Genomic DNA, 19049 nt, shown 5'->3' on the forward strand with positions numbered 1-19049 from the left:
ATGTCAGTAAGGGGTCTGCATGTAAAAATGCTCATAGGCACTTGAGATATTCATCTTTTCCTCCTTGTTTGGGTGAATTGTTTCTTTCTTAATGCACATATGCACGTGCACATACATGTGTACATACATGCGCACACAGCTGTGCACGCACACGTGTAGATGCATGCACTTGTATGTGTACATACATGTATGCATACACGTATGCATCCTCATGTACATACATGCACGAATGCTCGCATGCATGTTTAGGTACATGTATACAAACGTGATTTGTCCGGAGCTGCGCGCCCCGGCCATAGCGAGTAATTATTGACGATTAGACGCCTGAGCTCTATTCATTTCCACCTCTCACCTCCTTCCCAGATTTGTCTTTTCCCTGTATTAAATACCTCGCACAAGATGGCGCTCTTCCTGCTTCTTCTTCACCCATCTTTCCCGCGCGCGCGAAAATTGTTACTTCGTAGCAAAATTGTTACTTCCTAGCGCAGGCGCAACATGACGACAGACCGTTGAAACCGAAACCTGCCTGGCCGCGCCCTCTGAAATGAGATCATTTCCGCCTTGGCCCAACCCCTTCCTCTCCAAGTGTATATAAGGCACTGCATTACCGCCATTAAACGAGACTTGATCAGAGCACTGTCTTGTCTTCATTTCTCGTGTCTCTTGTTCCCCAAATTCCCACTCCCTCCTCCAGGGCCTGCTTCGACGATCCCGCGGGCCGGGATAGTGATTCACACATAAATACGTGTGTGTGACATGTATTCACACATAAATACGTGTGTGCACAATGCATATATGTATGCATACACACGTGTGCATGCATGCGTACACACATGCATACACACATACATGGATGCATACACACGTACGTGGGTAAACACATACACATGTACGCACATGCATGCAGATGTGTGTGCACATGTCTATCTGCACGTATATCTACACACATACCTGCATACATAGTGTGTACACACATCCATGCATGCATACATACTGTGTACAAAATGCATGGATACACATACATCCATGCACACACACCCACATGCATTTGCACATACATGTCTACACATCTTTACACACTCACACATGCACACACGTGCACATGTATACATTCACCTGTGCACATGTATACGTACACCTATACTCAAGTAAACACGCATCTACACATTTGTACACGTGTGTACCTACACGTAGGCATCTACACATACACGTATACATACACATCTACACATACACGTATACACACATACACACATACATGGACACATACACACTGCATATGCATATGCATATGCATACATGTATGTAAATGGTTGTGCACACGTAGCTATATGTGTGTATATACACACGTGGAATGTATAGCTATATGTGTGTATTTACTCACGTGTACATGCATGTATGCATCCGCACATACACACAAATACACATGTGTACCCACACATTCATGCAGACGTCTGTGCACATGTATACATACACCTATACGTACATACAAACACGTACACACACATACATGTGTGCACACACATGCATACACTCATGAACGTGTAAAAATACGTGTGTGTGGCATGCATTTATGTGTATGTATGTATTATGTATGCAGTAACATAAACGCCGGGTACACGGCAGATGGTGAATTAACGTTTGTTGAATGGACCAACGAATCTAAAATTCTGTAACTATTTGCTTAACGAATGAGCGTGGTGGTGTGGAGAAGAAAAGGGGAGATTACATGATCTAGAGGGAGAAAGAGCACAACGCACTTTTTGGAAACAAAATCTGCTTTCAAGGTCTGGTTTTGCCCCTTATCAGCTGTGGATTTAGTTCTGCTGAGCCTCAGTTTCATCAGTAAGATGGGAATAATGATGTATAGACTTATGGCAATAAACTGGACTCAACGAAATTATGGGAATAAAATCTTCAATAGGGTTTTTGGAACATAGCGGTGAAGAAAACATGAAGACTCATCATAAAATCAGTTGGTGTATTTTGAGGGGAATATCTCAGGTGACATAAGTGGAAATGCAAATTTAAATTAAGACAGGTTAAGTGTAAACTACAGGCGTGTCTGGGAACTTTTCATTCATTCAACTACGATTTAGTGAGAGCCCGCTATCCCAGCTAAGGAAACTGTGGACAGTAAATATTGCCTAATACATCTGAGGGGACAAAGATCCAGATCAATAGAAAATGAGGTCAGGCATAATTGCTCAGTGCACTATGGCTTCCGAGTGTGAGGTTCTTCCGACGGGCTAAAAAGGAACCTACGCGTGCCTATTGGAAAGAATCTTGGAGAACTAGGGACCCCGGGCGAAGAAAACTGAAGCCCCAAAATTACCCGCCTGGGGAAAGAAATTAGGACATTCCTGTAGAATCTGGCGGGGCCCCACATTTCGTCGCCCTCTTAGCGCAGTGGGCAGCGCGTCAGTCTCATAATCTGAAGGTCCTGAGTTCGAGCCTCAGAGAGGGCAGCTTTTGCAAGGAAAGCTTACTTCCGTGGTACCTGTTGTAGCTGTGATTCCCACCCCCTTTACAGCTGGGGTATAATTGCTTCTTTTCTAAAATATCAAGCAAGTGGAATTGCGTCGGACCCAGAGCTTTCCCACAGTGGCTGTCTATGGGTGCTCGTTTGACACGCGCTCCCGGCTCCGCGCAGTGGCTGTTTCTGGATGAGTCTGGAGACTCCGCCTGCAGTCCTGTGCTGGCTCCACCTTGGCAGGGGTGGAGCTCAGGAATGTTGAGTGGCCCCGAAAAACCAGGTGGAACGCAAGACTTCTAGTCCGGAAAAAACTCCCGCACGCCTCAAATAGCCAATAGCGGGTTGGGGGCTGGGGATAGCGAAATTTGTAACCAGCTCACTTGGGAGGCAGCGGCCTGCAGCGTCCGCGTCCGCATTCTCCGGCTTTGCTCCTTTCTTCCCTCTGGGTGGGCAACCGTCGCTTCCCAGTTGATCACCTCAGAGCTGTACGCCTGGGTGCAGATGTCGAATACATTGATCTTCTTATTTTTATGTTTTTATTTTTATGGTACACAGACGACAGGGAATCACTGGGCATCTTTGAAGTATAATAAATCGGATCTGTTTTCCCCCAAATGGTTCCCATGGCAGGGGCTGGCAATATCTTTGACCGACATCCAACAGACTGTATGTGTGCGATGAGGGAAAACCGAGGAGCGACCAGGGGCGGGAACTCCGAGCAGGTGCTCAAAGACGAAGAAAATCTGTGCTGGGCTGGGGTGGTCACTTTCTTCTCAGAGATGCAGAGTGCTACACGGCGGGTGTGAGGGTTACAGGAGCCGAGGGAAGTTAATTTTATGACAAGAAGACCTCTCCGCTGCTTGGAACTGGGGATTCAACCTGGGAAACAAGGAAAGCCGATGACGCGAACCTAGAGAAGCTAAAAAGAGAAGCTAGAAGCGGGAACGAGAGAATTTGGGGGAACAGATCCGGGCTTGGAGAGGAAATTGCAAAGTGCCAGTCAGCCGAAGGAAGGTTCTGATACCCAGTGGAATTTATAGAAAATAAATTCGGAAAGAGAGAAAGAAGGAGAGTGGTGGGCAGTCTGTCCTCAACGAGGTGTTATATCCGCCTGCCAGGGATCCCATCATCACTGGTCCTGAATCTAACTGGCGTTTCATCTGTAACGCCAGTCCTGAACAATAGTCTCAGAAATCCTTCAAACTCATGTGCCACACACAGAACCCGAGACAGTTTTTTCTCCTTTGTTATAGAGGCTCCTTGAGATAGAAATGAATATACAAAAATGTCTCAGCAGAAAGTACTGAAGAGCAATCCCACCCCATCCATTCTCAGAGCCTAAAATCAAGCTAGTCAGAGGAAGGGATTTACAGAGCAGGACTGCATTGTGGGACAATCCCTGCATTTTGGCTCGCCTTCACACCCTCTTCAAATTGAGCCCAAGCTCCACATTCTGAGGATGATACTCAGGACATGAGGGGGCCCTGAGAAAGGGCTGTTCCCTCCGCAAACTCAAAGTGATGCACACAGCCTGGAGGAAATGAGAAAATTATCACAAGTCTTTCAGATTCGCAAATACCATGTTCCCTTAGTTTTAAGGCCACGAAGGTCAAGTAAGGACCCAAATAACCACCAAACATCTCAGAGAACGCTTTGGGCAAGAGTGCAGAGGCAATCAATTGCCTTGTTCCCGTTACAGTTCGTAGTTACTAATTTCACGAAAGAGAGCACGTCACACCTGGGGCAAGCCACAGCGGGAACTGCCAGATTAATTAGCACAGATATCCCAGAATGTTCTGCAGCTCTTGTATTTTAAGGAAGTTATGATTACGGACTGACTGTTGATGAGTCAACAGTTGAGGAGGAGGAGGTTTTGGGGCTGTCCATTCCAGGCTCCACGTTCACACCACGGCACCACCATTCCTAGGGTGTCTAGACATGTATAAGTGCGAAAACCATGTATATAGAGAAAATGATTTATTTATATGTCAGAGCACTTTTAAGTTTAAACATTTCAATAAGCACTTTTTTTTTTTTTTTTTTTTTTTTTTGAGAGTGCGGTGGTGCGATCTCGGTTCACTGTCACCTCCGCCTTCCAGGTTCAAGAGGTTCTCCTGCCTCAGCCTCCAGAGTAACTGCGATTACAGACGAGCACTACCACGCCCAGCTAATTTTGTATTTTTAGTACAGACAGGGTTTCCCCATGTTGGCCAGGCTGGTCTCAAACTCCTGGCCTCAAGTGATTCCCACCCCCCACCCCGCCACGCCCCCACCTCGGCTTCCCACCGAGCCTGGCCTAATAAGCACTTTTTTTAAGTTTTAAAATTTTAATGAAATATTTCAGACTTTAGATAGGAAAGGGAATGAGAAAATTTTTTGTCCGTTTTTCCAGGTTGCTGAACAAAATAATTACCAGAAAGAAATCAACATTTAGCTGTAATTTTTGATGCTACAAGACCGGTCTGGAGACAGTGTTCAGGCAGTGTCTGGAGAGTATTGTTTAGGCTCCTGCTTCCTCACCCAGTCCCCTCCAACAACACTGTTGGTCCATTATGCTTCCCACTGTCCTTAGTCCATCTCATCCATGAATAGGCCATCAGCTCCCCCACACCAGCAGCAGTGGGCTTTCCTTTGAAATCTGGAGGGTCTGGAGGGCTGCTCAAACTTCCCTTGACTTAGTTATCTCAGAGCATTGTGATGGAAAAGAAACATCCCATGCAAGTAGACTGCACTAGGTTGTGAACTGGAAGGAAGGTTGGAAAGGAGGGATACCCATTACACATTTCGCTTTCTTGAACTCGGCAGTGGAGATAAGGATGAAATCAACGCTTGAGAGAACTAGGAAATTTTAGGGCCATGTTTGTATGTGTGTTAAGTAAGTACTTAACAAATTGGTAATAGATCATAAATATGATCTAATATTAACTTTTTTTCTGATTGTCACCCATACAAAAAAAATTTCTCTTAATGGCTGATTATAAATAATAAACTAAAATCTACAGATTTTTATGTTTTTTAAGACTCTTTTCATCCATAAAAGGTCCCTGGTCTTTCTTTTATTGATATTAGTTTCTAAAATTGATAGACATTATGTTTTAGAGAAGTTCTGGGTTTAAAGAAAAATTGATCAGAATACATAGAATTTCCGTAAACTCCATCACTCTCCCTCTCTTACAATTTCCCCTATTATTAACATCTTGCATCATTGTGGTGCATTTGCTACAATTGGTAAACCAATAATTATTAATACACCAATATTAGCACTAATGTGTGGTTCCGCTGCCATTCATAAATACATGTATATATAACTCATATATTTATGTGAATATACATATTTATGTGTTGATAAAGGAAATGATACACAAAAATTAGAAAATAACATTGAAAGAATGAACATAAAAGTAAACATGAAGAGATTCTCAAATGCACAGTTTAGAAACGAATCAAAAGTATATCTTCAAGCTCCTTAGAATATAATGAAAATGGGGACTTATAATGACATATTTCTAAGGATTCTGTAGAAACTGCTTTCTAATTTTAAATTATACCTTTAAATACCCAAGTTACAAAACATTAGAAGAAATCAGTGCATTAAATATAAGAAGTAAGAAAAAGGAGAAAAAGAAAAGAAAAAGAAGAAGAAGAAGATCAGCAGCCTGATAGAAAACCAGAAAATAGAATGGTGAAGGAAACACAGGAATTAACTAGAAAATAGCAAAATCTGATTGATCATTCAAAAAAAAAAAAAATGTAAAATTGCCAGTCAAATGTAAAAAAAAAATAAAGAAATAAATAAATGGATATGGAGAAAGCACAAAGAAAAACCAAAATACATTAGTGAATGCTATTATTAAGATTTGAGAAATGTGGCAGGATAATGTTTTTAAGTATTGCTTTGTGTTTTATCTCCCTGTTTCCTTATACCACCCACCTCATCTGTTCAAGGTAGTAACTGTATTTTATAGAACCTTAACTCTACACTTGGGGATGAAGCGAGTTGAGCACAGTCTACACAGACTACATAGTGTTTTGGTACTCAGGAAGCTCCCAATCTAGGGGAGAGAAAAACAAACGAATAACTTAAAGACATACTTTCCGGAGGAGACGATATTTGTGAAGATATAGCAGGAACTGAGAGATCGTGTGGCATCACTTTTAGCTGTACTTGCCGAAAGACGGGAAATTTGCCTTGAGACCTGAGTACCTAGAAGTGCCAAACCTGAGGCAGGAGTGGAAAAGAAGGCAGGCTGGAAGCAGGGGCAACAAGAAAGACTCTCGTATGGGGAGCAGTGAAACACGGGCCCCAGGGGAGGCGGCGGGTTCCTCTGATCTTCTCCCAGGTAACAAGCACCGATGTCGTCAACAGGAGAAAGAACGTGGTACGCAGACCAACAGACATAAACCAGACAAGAAGCTGGAGAATGCGGGCGTCGATCCCGCTACCTCTCGCATGCTAAGCGAGCGCTCTACCGCCTGAGCTAATTCCCCACCGCGGGAACACCGCGCCCCACCCATTTTCCTGGTTATTAAGAGCCTGCCGGGACTCTGGGCCGCCAAACCGCTGGTAGGACAAGATTGAGGGCGGAGCTCCTCAGATACTGCCTTGAGCAAAGTTCTATGAGCCTGACAGTGTGAAGAACAGGGATTTCCAAAGAACGTCATGAGGGAGATCTCTCTCCTCACTTCCCAGTTTCGCCTTCCTCATCTCTCGGAAGTAGAGAGCACATTCCAGACGGAGAAGCACCACCCGGAACTGCCTGGCTTGCGGGCATAGCTCTTGCAGCCTGCTCTAGAGTTGTGATCGTCACATGCTCCTTGCAGGCAAGGCCGCCCGGAAGTGGTGGGGCACCTTCTCCCAGCCCCAGAGCCTTACGCCACACGCGCCGCATCTTCAATAGCACTTTCCTCCTGTAGGACTCAGAAAGCGATGGAGAACCTTGGAGGAGCTGAGAAAGAGAAAACTTGAGAATTTTAATCTCAATCTGTGGAGTCATTCCTGAAGCACTTCTTCAGCACCAGGCACAGTGGATGAGGCCAATGATCCACATAGAAACTGCCACAACAACAAGTAGTAGTACTGTGCAATTGTCGTCTAGGCCCTATTTTGGATGCTGTACACATACTAATATTAATGCAGGTAAAACGCCTAGGAATAGTTTCTAATCTTCGTTTTTTATACGGAAAAATTATGGAAATTTGTCACCACAGAGCTCAGGGATCTCTCAGGCAAAAGGAAAAACAGATGCAGGCTATACAGTGTCTGCTATTTAGGTGCTTCCCTTGCCATTCTCCTTCCCTGTCAGCTTCCTCCCCACTTCTCTTGCTGCATTGGGCACCACACTTGTCCTTCTTATGCCTGTCTAGTTCTTCAATTCCCAGGCCCACCGAAGAAGACTTCCCCTGTAGCCCAGGGGAAGCTACATTAGCTCCACTGCCTTGGAGTTGTAGTGGATTCCAAATCTGCTTTCCACCTATGAAGAATTCTCATTTAAGACAGTAACATAGTCATTTTTCTCTGAGTATAAGTAGCATCAAGTAGGATTTTGCCTGATGAAAATTTGCTGAATGGAGAAAGGCTATACAGATAATTTAGAAGCCGCAAAGGAGAGAGTGGCTTCAGATCAGTAAAGACTGAAGAAAGGATTAGAAGCTAGGGTCTAACAAACCCGTAGAAACGTTTTTGCCTGAAAAGGAAATGTGGTTGGGGAAGAGTGGAGGGGCGCTACTTCCAGAGTGATTAGTGGGTGGAGGCATGACCTTCATGGAGCTGCAGGTGGTTTGGGGCAGCTTCAGGTCCCTCCTTCATGGTCCCAGTTTATTAGGAGGGCACATCCTGAGAATGCAAGAGGCTGCTCCTATGGGACAAAAATTCAACAACATGTTCATTATTTCTGACATTCATTTTTGAGTTCATTTATGAATAGGGAAATAAGATAGAAAAACATGTAATCAATAACATGGTCTTTCTATTACAATTGACAAAGGGCAATGCTGAGAAGTCAAATGGGGTCAGAGAGAGATCTGAGTGATGGGAAAGAAAGAAGGATGGAAAGAGTGGCATGTCCCAGGGACCTACGAGAACTTCCTGGAGTCACCTACACAAAGACCACTCTCTTCAGCCTTTTGAGCTCTGCTTTGGCCAGCTGAGCTAAAGTCAACCTATGTGTTGTTAATACAGAGCCTCATGTGGTTTCTTTAAATAGAGGATAGTGTTGCAATTTCAAAAATACATTTTATTTATTTATTTATTTATTTATTTATTTATTTATTTTTTACACTGTGGTTCGTGTTGGAAATTAGAGGAAGACCTAGGTCCCAATTTATTTTGAGCACATTTTGTCAGAACGAGCTTTCAGAGAGTTGAATAGAAGGATTGAATGTCACTTTTCTTAGTGAGTGTATCCGACCACTAGAGTTAATATGCTAGTTCCCACCTTCACTTATACTCCTTCCTTACCTCTCTCCTGCGTGTCTCTCTTCTAAATACCTGGCCAACTCTCAGATAATCTGATAGAAGACACGTTTTCATCCTCTACCTGACCATGTGTTGTCAATGTAATTAAAAGCAAAGGACTGGCACATTCAAATCTCCTGCTCTTGCCTCGGGACACTATTTCTAGGCTGTTTCTCATATTTTGTACCCAAAAGGCTAAGGTTTGGTTTCCCCACGAAAATACGTTTTATTAACTTCGAGCTGAAGCCCCAAAACCTGTATTTGCAAAACTCATTTGTGACTAATCTCTTCCCTTTTTTGCTTTTCCATGTAATACTATGTATCATTTCCTTAAAAAGAAAAAGATGTACATAACAGGATGACACTGAATTGAATAAAGAGCGGTAAATCCGCTGAAAGTATTTATCAGACACCGTTGGTAGACTAGGGATTAAAAGAAGCTGGAGAATGCAGGCGTTGATCCTGCTACCTCTTGCATGCTAAGCAAGCGCTCTACCACCTGAGCTAATTCCCCCACGGTACACTTGTCTTTTCTGCCTGTTCTTATAACCGGGACACAAGTACAAATATGGTTCCATGTCCCACTTAAGTGTCCAGGTTTTCAAACACCTCCGGAAACTTCCCTACCAGGGCGAAGCCAGGAGTGAAGCTTCTGGGAGATGGCCTCAGACCTGGAAGGCAGTGACCATCCTCTGCTTTTTCAATCTGAGTCGGGATCCTGACAAAGAGAGAAAAGATCTCATTAGGAAAGCTCTAGTTCTAATCCGATTTCACTCTCCCATTAGATGAAAGAAAAGGAAGTACCGTCCCTAATTAGCAGTTACCTCAAATGCTCTGTTGAATGCATCACTTTTTGATAACACAAACCTGGAAATAAACCCAAGTGTCTTTTTATCGATTGATCCTTCAAGTAACTTATCTTTATCTAATATCTGTGTTACTAATTGTTTCTCCATTTAGGGGATTTGAGATCTGTTGTTTCCTGTTAATCTTTGATAGATTTAATTTGCATGTTTGTACTGATTAATGTTGTTGCAACATCTTTTAGTGTGTCTATTGACCATATAAGCATCTTATTTTGTGAAATGCCTGCTCGAGTTTTTTGCCCTTATCCTTACTGAGTGTTTGTATCACTGAGTTCTAAAATGTGTTTTATATTCTCCATAAAAGTCCTTTGTTATATGTGTATGTATAACACATATGATGTATAACAACTGTGTGTGCATATAACATATATTAAATTTCTTTTCAAGCCTATGTCTTGCCTTTTCAATTTCTTAGTATTGTCTTTCAAAGAAAAAGCATTTTAATATTTTATGAAATCCAATGTATCTTTTTTTGTAAGGGCTCATGCTTTCCTGGTCTCTTCTGAAAAAGCTTTGCCTACATCAAATATGTGCAGACTTCTTTTCTTCTTTTCTTCTACAAGTTTGATATCTTTAACATTAAACTTCATGTATATAAACCATTTTGATTTAATTGTTGTATAGGATGTGAGGTAAGGGTAGGGAATCATTTTTTCCATACTCAGTTGCCTGGGACCATTTGTTTAAAAAGCTCATTAAATAACATTTTACCTGTGTCATAAATCAGTTGACCACAAACGTTGATCTATTTCTGGACTATCTATTCTATTTCATCAATCTGTGTAAATATCCCTGAGACAATACCACATTATTTTGATTACCTTAGCTTTATAGTAAGTCTTGAAATCACTTGGTGTAAGTCCTGTATCTTTGTTTTTCTTTTCCTAATTATTTTGGTCACTCTAGGTCCTTCAGAATAAGCTTGTCAATTTCTGTAGAGACAAACAAACAAAACAAAGCAAAACAAAAGTCCTGCTGGGATATTTGTTGGGATTGTAGTAAATCTATAGATCAACTCAGAGAAAAAAAAAATGATGTCTTAATAATATTAAATTTTTCAATCTGTAAATATGGCAAAAACACCAACTATTTAGATTTTCCTGAGTTTTTCTCAGCAATCTTTTGTAGATTTCTATGTACAAGTCTTGTGCACATTGACAAGTTTATCTCTAAATATTTCATTTGTTTTAATCCTATTGAAAATGGTAACTTAATTTTCCATTTTTGTTGATGCTAGTACATATAAATACAATTAATTTTTGTATATTGTAATCTGTGACATAGCTATATTTACTTATAATGCTTATTTTTGTAGATGCATTAGGATTTTTTGTGTATCTGATTATGTTGTTTACAAATGAATATATTTTTCTTCTTCTAAAATGAGTATGCCATTTATTCTTCATTCATGCGTTCCTTACTTTCTGGCACTAGCTACGACTTTCTGTAACATGTAGAAGAAATAAGAACAGATATTTTGCACTTTTCTCCAATATTAAAGGGTCCATATTTGTTCTTCCACTATTAACTCTGTTGCTAGTTGTAGGAATTTCTTAAATGCCCATTATTCATCTGAGGAATTTTCCTTCCGTTCTTAGTTTACTGAGATAATTTTTAAAAACCACGAATGAATGGCAAATTTGGTCCAATATTTCTTCTGCATCTAGTGAGATGATTACATGTTTTTTTTTGTTTTGTTAATGTAGTATATTACATTTAATTGACTTTTCAATGCTTGACTAATTTTTTATTCCCGAGGCAATCTCCCTTAACTCATGGTGCATTATGCTTTATAGATAATGCTGTATTCAATTTGTTAATATTCTAATTCAGTATCTGTTGGTAAGTGTGTCAGAGAAGGGTCTCCAAGTGCGGGACATGCCGCTTTCACAGCCCAAAGAAACATGGTGAGCACAGTGCTCCCTTCTAAGTGATGGGAACTTCGAGATGCAACAATGAGTCTTTACCTTGGAGGAAATGTCTGAGAATTTCACAGATCCTAAAAACTTTCAGTCACGGACCAGGTCGATGAATGGTTTCTGTGTTTCTCTCCCACCCTCTGGAACATGCAGGGCTTAACAAAATCTATACCTTACTTGACACTTCTTGCTCACTGAAGATTTAAATGATACTATCAGTACAGTGTACCAATGTTTTGCTGATGGTCCAGACGGTTCAATTCTCTTTGGACTAGATTATGAAAAATTGGGGGACTTGATATACCTCTGGAGCAAGAGCATAAATGCATACTTTTTTCTATTCCATGTGAATATGAACTGTTTCTCTTCCTCCTTCCTGATAGAAATAGAAAAGAATGCATTCCCCAAATCAAAGACTGCATGCCAAAGACCATGCAATTGTTGCTTCTATGTTCATATTGTTTATAACCTGATTAATTTATTAACTTTACATTCCAATTCTGTTTTCTTATGTATGTAAGTAAAAAGTGTTAATTATGAGAAATTCTGCACTATGGCACTGCTAATATTGCAATCTATATCCCAGACTTCGTTTTACCGACAGAAGAAAGAATACCCTCATCAATTTGTCGTGTGGAAGAAGGGACATGGGTTTGTAGTGAAATTCATGACTTTTTCTGCCTGAATATTAATTAGCAGAAGCATGTTCCATTTCTTTATATAGACCCACTCTTAGAACCAAGGTGAACTGAGTGAAAAATACACTTGCCTTTTTATTTCTCTTCTCAAACTAACCATTCTTGAATCTACCTTTATCACTTTTCTCCCAGGACCTCCTAGTGGAAGAAACTGTGAAAATGGCTGGTGTCACTTCAGACCCAAAAGGAAAAGTGGCACATCATGTTCAGAATCTGATTAAATAGAGTGTCAGTAATTATTGCCTCTGCTTAAAGGATTCAGAGCTGAGTTTGTTCAGCTACCCTGTCCTGAGTAATGGCATCATGCAGGTGTACTTAGGAGTAAATTTTAAACTCCCCCTTACTTTAGGATCACAAATCTCCTAGGGTAATTGCAGGAGTGATTGGGGAAGAGCAGTCTACTCTGAGAAGGTCAGATGGTGACCAAGTGAATCCCGTAGAATCGAAGTAGTGTCATATGACAAAAACGCAACTCCAACACTACTACGTCTTGGATTTCTTCTTTGTTTCCTTGGTTAATTTTCTTGCTTCACTCCAAAAATCGTAGCATAAAGCAAATTATTGTTCTGCCTATTGCTTTCCACTTTACTCATCTTTCACCTGGTGTCTGTGTGATTATTTCTCCATTCGGGACTCAGACCTGTTATTACCTATTATATCGCTTCATTCCAGAATGTGGAACTCATTAGATAAGTTTCAGATCGTTGAATTTAGTGGTTATTTTAGAGGTAATTAGATAGTTAAATTTAACACTTTTAGCTCCACATGATGATGGAGTGCAAATATCTATTTATTTATAAGTATCCATAGGCGGGGATCAGAATCAACATTTAGAAGACCCACTCCCAAAAAAAAGACGACCAAGAAAACAAATCGATTCTACTACCTTGGATTTATTAAACTTGCTGAGCAAAGAGCCTCACCTCTGTGGAGTCCCAGTACTGCCTAAAACAAGGGCGAGTCAGAGACCAGAATTTACAGGGTTTGGGGACTGGAGGTATAGGACAGTTTTAGGGGGAAAGTTAGCAAGGTCCTTCTCAGGAGGGACTGGACAGAATTTCTAAACTAGGCAAATCATAGGTTTATTCAGCGGAACTTAGCTGCCGGAACATGAAGATCTGTGCAGAGTTGCAGGATCAGTTTGGCTTTGGTCTTATCTTGGATCACCCGGTCTGAGTAAGCTGGTGTTAAAACAATTAGAGCTTAGTGCGGCCTGGCATGGTTTGTAGACTTGTCCTGTGCTGTAAGTCACAAGACTTTCGCAGCTTCTCTGTTTGTTCATTTCTCAATTTGTCCTCTTTCCTCACCAACAGGACTGCCCAAGAGATCAATTTACAGTACAGCTACTGGAACTTAGCTCTGAAGAGGCCCTCTGCAAATCCAGAACACTTTTTTTTTTTTTTCTTTTTACAAATAAGAAAGTTGAGGAGCAAAACGACATGTCTAACGTCACACATTGAGCTAAAGACAGATGGGATCTGACATGCGTTTGTCAGTAACAGTACTAGCACAAATACAGCCCTTGTTAAAATCGTAGGGATTTTATGTCGTGAGACACTCAGGGCTCAGCTGATCTCGGTGTTCAGTTGTGCCTGGTTTTGGATTTGCGCCTCGCCCTTGGGCAAGTGCAGAATCCTGGGGTTATACAAAGCGCATCACAGTTAACCTCTTTGTCCCAGTTCGCAGAATGAGAGCTCAGAGCCCGGCCATGGGAGGCTCGGTTATATAGGCAGGGAAATCAAGGAACCCAGGTATGAACAGGGGCGTTTGGGGCGCGGAGAGAGCTCCTATCCCTGCCGTCTACCTATCTCTCAGGCTTGGCCCCTGGCGTGTAGAAAACCGCATCTCCCGAAATCCCAGAAAGTAAACGTCGCCTAGGTGCTCTCTCTCTCGTCATTCTCTGGGATGTAAAAGACTCAGGGTCTCTTCACGGATCCCTGAAACCGCCTTCTCCGACGCCTCCAGGGTGACTAAAAGAGAGGGTGGGTGTTCTGTGTTCTCCCGCCGGTGTGTTCCTCTTCACATCCAGCCGCTTGTGTCTGTGCCCGCTAGGGTCTCGGGGGGTTTTATAGGCACGGGATGGGGTCGTGGCGGGCCAGGGTGGTCTTGGGAAATGCAACATTTGGGCGCGGAGGCAGGAGTGCCCGTCCTCACCTAGGTCCGTGGGCACAGGCCCGGGGGTGGAGCCGGGCACAGGCCCGGGGGTGGAGCCCTCCTCCCCTCCGGTATCCGTACCGCGGTTAGTGCTCTCTGCTTTATGGCCGCAGCAATCTCAGACACTTCCGGAGCGTGTGTTTTTCTTGTTTCTTTCGCTCCCCTTTTCGGGCGCCAGCTTTCAAACCACACGAAAGGTGTGTGTGTTTCCCCGATTATCTCCCGGCCTTCTTTCCTTTTCGCCTCTACTCCAGGCTGTGTCCACAACTAAGCTCTCAGCAGAAGGAGGCCTCCAACTGCCTCAAGGAAGGGCATTTCTCGCAGTGCAAAGTGCGGAAGGAAGAGGGGAGCCATACCGAGTGAAGTATTAACCAGAGTCGGTTTGCATAGAGGCGGCAATGGATAGAATTTCAGAAGTGAGGCGGAAAGACAGGCCAGCCCCGCGAAAGATGGATTGGAGAGAGGTGAGAATCTAGTTCGAAAGCCAGGAGAAGGAACAGGACGTCAGCACAATCAATAGTCTAGGCAGAGAGGTGGACCATCTGTAATACAGCAAGGGGGTTGGTTGAGACTTCCTTTATTCAATTATTCGAAACGTGTCTACTGAGCTATTTATTAGTCCCTGGGTACTGTGGGTGCTCCTGCGTATTCAACCACCTTGTCGATGCCGCAGGATGCGGCCCCATTACCCAGGACCCAAAGCACTTCTAAAAATGAATCCCGAGGAACAGCCGTTTCTCTACTGGAGAAGTGGGCAGCCAGGCGGAAACACGCAGAGAAATAGTTCTCTTTGGGACAGAAGGCATCAACCTCGTAAGACCTAGCGATCAGCAGAACTCCTGGAGAATGTTTCCTAATCTAAAGGCCATGAGTCGGGCTTCAAAGTTGTGTTGTGCATAAAATACCAATGAACTTATACCTGTTTCATCGAGATGGAATAAAATGCGAACACAAAGACTGTAACGGGACGTATTTCTCTAAAGTGCCCTTTTCAGGTAGAAAAACGAGAGCGTTTTCCTGAGTTTGCTAAAAATGGGGTGGGGTAGGGATCAAATATTCACTTTTGGGAAACATGGGCGAACACAGTGGGAACTGTGCTAGAAGTTACGAGCAGAGGAGCCTGGGTGGAGACTCATATTGGCCTTGATCGCCCGTGGAGAGGAACTGGCGGTAATTCCTCCCGTTTTCCGTCAATTTCTTCAAGGGTCGCTCAGAAGCTACGGAAGCATAGTAGAAAGGAGTGATAGGGTCGGGCTACAGTACCAGCGGAAGGTGATGGCGTTGCATTTAAAAGGGTGGTCACTAAAACCCCTTGTCGTGAAACACTGAAGCAGGTGACATTTGAACTTTCCTTCCGCCGATTTGTGTTTTAACTGAAATTGCAGGGTTCGAAGAAATTTGCCGAGGATCGTAAAGAAGTTAGCAAAGACCGTAGGTTCTTTCCAGCTCCGAGAACTTTTAGGAAACTTCCTTTGGTGACTGGAATAACGTTCGCCTTTAAGCCTCTCATAAGACGTAGGGTGCGCCTCCGTCAGCGGGGCCGGTTAGCTCAGTTGGTTAGAGCGTGGTGCTAATAACGCCAAGGTCGCGGGTTCGATCCCCGTACGGGCCACACGCAATCCTTTTAAAGACTATTTCACGGTAACAATTGTGCGCAGTGATATCAAAAGTCACGAGAGAACAAGAAAGTAAATGTTATCTACGCAGATTACCCAGTAGTCTACGCAGACTCTTCATGCTTATTTCACGGTAACAATTGTGTGCAGTGGTATAGAAAGTCGCAGGAGAACAAGAAAGGAAATGTATATCTTGATGGGACGTAGTTCCCTGAATCGTACGGTTGCGTTTGCAGTTTAGTGTTCCTGCAAGAGCAGATGATGAAGAGAGCTGAGATTCCAGAAGGAAATTGAAATCCGGGAGGAACCTGAAAAACAGAGGCGAAAACACGGAAATAAAGTCCTGGGCTTTTCATTCTTTTACGATTTCCAAAGTGTACAAATCCTTCTCTATCATGACTAACTCCTGATATGGGCTTTCTTAACTGTGCATCTGCTTACTTCCCGCAGACCAGTCCTTGGCTTGTGCGGGGTAAATAAAGCCTCTCAAGAACTCCCATTTTTCACTTCTATTTCCGCTCTTTTAGCTTCCCACACTCAACTCTAGAGATACTGGACTTAAGGAAATGTCCCACAGAACGCTGAGACTTTCACCTCCTCTTTGCTGGTCTCACGGCTTTGTTAGACACAACACCATCTTCTGGGAAATGTCTTCCCTGACACCTCTCCTAGTTTTCTGAGTTTGGGTTGCCTTCCTCCTAGCACTCACGGAGATCCAGGTACAATTTGTTTTGTGGCATTCACCACGTTGTGATTGTCTGTTGCTTGGCCATCTTCTCCATGAGATCATAAGCTTCTTGGGGGTAGGATGCTTATTGCTAAACACTTTAAAAAGTCTGCGTGAATCAATGAAGAGTGAGGGATATGTGTGCAGGCATGATGGAAAGAGTGTCTTGTGGTCCAAATGGGCTTCACGGGTCTGTAGAATTCATGCTATCTCAACATGGTGCATTTTGGTCTGAAAAACAATAGGCTACACCATATGGTGATTGGTTCCATTTCGCTGAATGTACTTCTAAGGCTCTGAGTGGCTCTGTATGCCCCTAGGATTGGATAGTGGTAAAGGACAGAACATGCACAATAGATCCAAAGTCAGGAAAGGTCTGAAATGTTTTAACTTTGCTGAGGCTGAGAGACAGGAATGAACCCCCTTCCGCGTTGGGAATTTCTACTCCACTGATCCATAGCGAATAAAACAGTGAGCCAATGCACCGCAAACCCGTATTTTCTACTACAGTAATGTGATTGGCTTTGACGTTTTCAAAATTCAAGTGATCGGCATGATTTAGAACTAATGTTTACAAAACTATAATTTGGGAAGTCCTTAGCTGTAAGCAGACACACATACACAGAATAAAGAGAGCGATATGTCCTTTACTTCAGTGTCATTTATAACACTGGAGTAATAATACTTGGAGAAGCTGAAAAACTGTATTGACCGACTTACGTAAAAATTAATAACCATTCAGTATAATTTCTGGCACGGAGTGCTGTAAAAGTCCTTGTATGTGGAATATTGTCCAACTTTAAGGAAAATGCTTTCAAGGTCTGAGGAGAGAGATTAACGCAATTCTGTTGCTACTGGCTGTTTTGCTCATTTAGTTGTAGCAACAAGCTTCTGTGAACATAAAAATGAAATAACGCTTAAAAAAATAAAATAGACGGTGGAGGAACACAATAGGGATGTATAGTAAGGTATGATTTTCTAGGCAAAAATTGATTTGTACAAAAGAATGTAGTAAAGGATTTGTGCCTGAATCTTTTTAGTATTCCCTTTGAAGCTTCTTCAGCTTATATTCCAAGGCGTCAATTGTCTTCCTTCTCCCAACAGGATTGCTTCTCTGTACCACGAACATTCTGGTCAGATTCTCTGCTTGAGCATCTTGACCTCTTGAGCACTCATCTTTGTACTGAGACCCCGATATATGCCCAAATGATGCCCTTCCGTAGGAGGGTTTCTTGCTTTGCCCAAAGAGCAATCAATTTTTCAAGCAATTTAGGGCTCTTTCCTCACCCACCGTCTGTGTGAAGCCTTAGAGGGAAACCTGTTCTTCCCAGGAGAAGAATCCTGGTGGGTTCTAACCTCAACCTGTAAGTCCACTAAGCAAGCTCCTACTGAACACCTATGATGCAAGCTCAATCCAAGAGGCCAGCACTCCACAGGGGGAAGGCAACCAAAGCAGTAGCTAATGCTTACTGAGCAGTTCTTACTGATCAGATCCATCTCTAGGTGCTGCGATCCAGCCAGTGAATCCCAGAGTCCTCATTTCCCATGTGAAGAAAGATGATTGAAGGAAGGAGCAGGAGTGGGGAGTGGGGAAGGGGATGGGGAGTGGGTAAAGGATGTCTTCAAGGTGACAACTTCTCAGATTCCGCTCCTAAAAGCCTTCTGAATGGGTCACCTCCACACTCCCAAGTCCCTTACCGCCTACGGATTCCTTCCCAGTAGACATTGTCACATAACATCTTGTGTATTTTTCTTGTTTGCTTCTGATCTGTTTCTCCTCACTCCTATCCACTAGAAGGTAGTTTCACAAAGGTGGGAATATATGTTTTTTCACTGTTAAACGGCTGTACCCCAAACAGTCTCTTAACAAGATATGTGCTCGAGAAATACATGTAGGTTAAGAGAATAAATGACTTCACCCACTCACCTCATAATTACAATTAGGTAACCTTGAGAGCAGGAATTTGGATGAAAAATTTCCCGTTTCTTCCATCAGCTAGCGAGAAAGACCAATTATATGATATAGCTTGCAGTTTCTTGTGTCATCTGTATCCCTTTACCACTCATTTTACTCAAACCACTGACAAACCAAAAAAAAAAAAAAAAAAAAAAACCAAAAAAGCAAAGAAAACCTAAATC

General features: G+C 42.6%; 4 non-coding genes across 4 annotated transcripts; 2 read left to right on the forward strand and 2 right to left on the reverse strand.

Annotated features, from left to right (window-relative positions):
- The first annotated feature begins 2395 nt into the window (after positions 1-2395).
- TRNAT-CGU (transfer RNA threonine (anticodon CGU)) lies at positions 2396-2468 on the forward strand. The gene has a single exon. It is a non-coding gene; the product is annotated as a tRNA-Met (tRNA).
- A 4423-nt stretch (positions 2469-6891) lies between these two features.
- On the reverse strand, positions 6892-6964 carry TRNAA-AGC (transfer RNA alanine (anticodon AGC)). The gene has a single exon. It is a non-coding gene; the product is annotated as a tRNA-Ala (tRNA).
- Positions 6965-9371: 2407 nt separating this feature from the next.
- On the reverse strand, positions 9372-9444 carry TRNAA-AGC (transfer RNA alanine (anticodon AGC)). Its single transcript has one exon. It is a non-coding gene; the product is annotated as a tRNA-Ala (tRNA).
- A 6661-nt stretch (positions 9445-16105) lies between these two features.
- Positions 16106-16179, forward strand: TRNAI-AAU (transfer RNA isoleucine (anticodon AAU)). The gene has a single exon. It is a non-coding gene; the product is annotated as a tRNA-Ile (tRNA).
- Positions 16180-19049: the final 2870 nt, after the last annotated feature.

This window comes from Chlorocebus sabaeus, chromosome 17, assembly GCF_047675955.1.
Source record: "Chlorocebus sabaeus isolate Y175 chromosome 17, mChlSab1.0.hap1, whole genome shotgun sequence".
NCBI classification, from domain to species: Eukaryota; Metazoa; Chordata; class Mammalia; order Primates; family Cercopithecidae; genus Chlorocebus; species Chlorocebus sabaeus.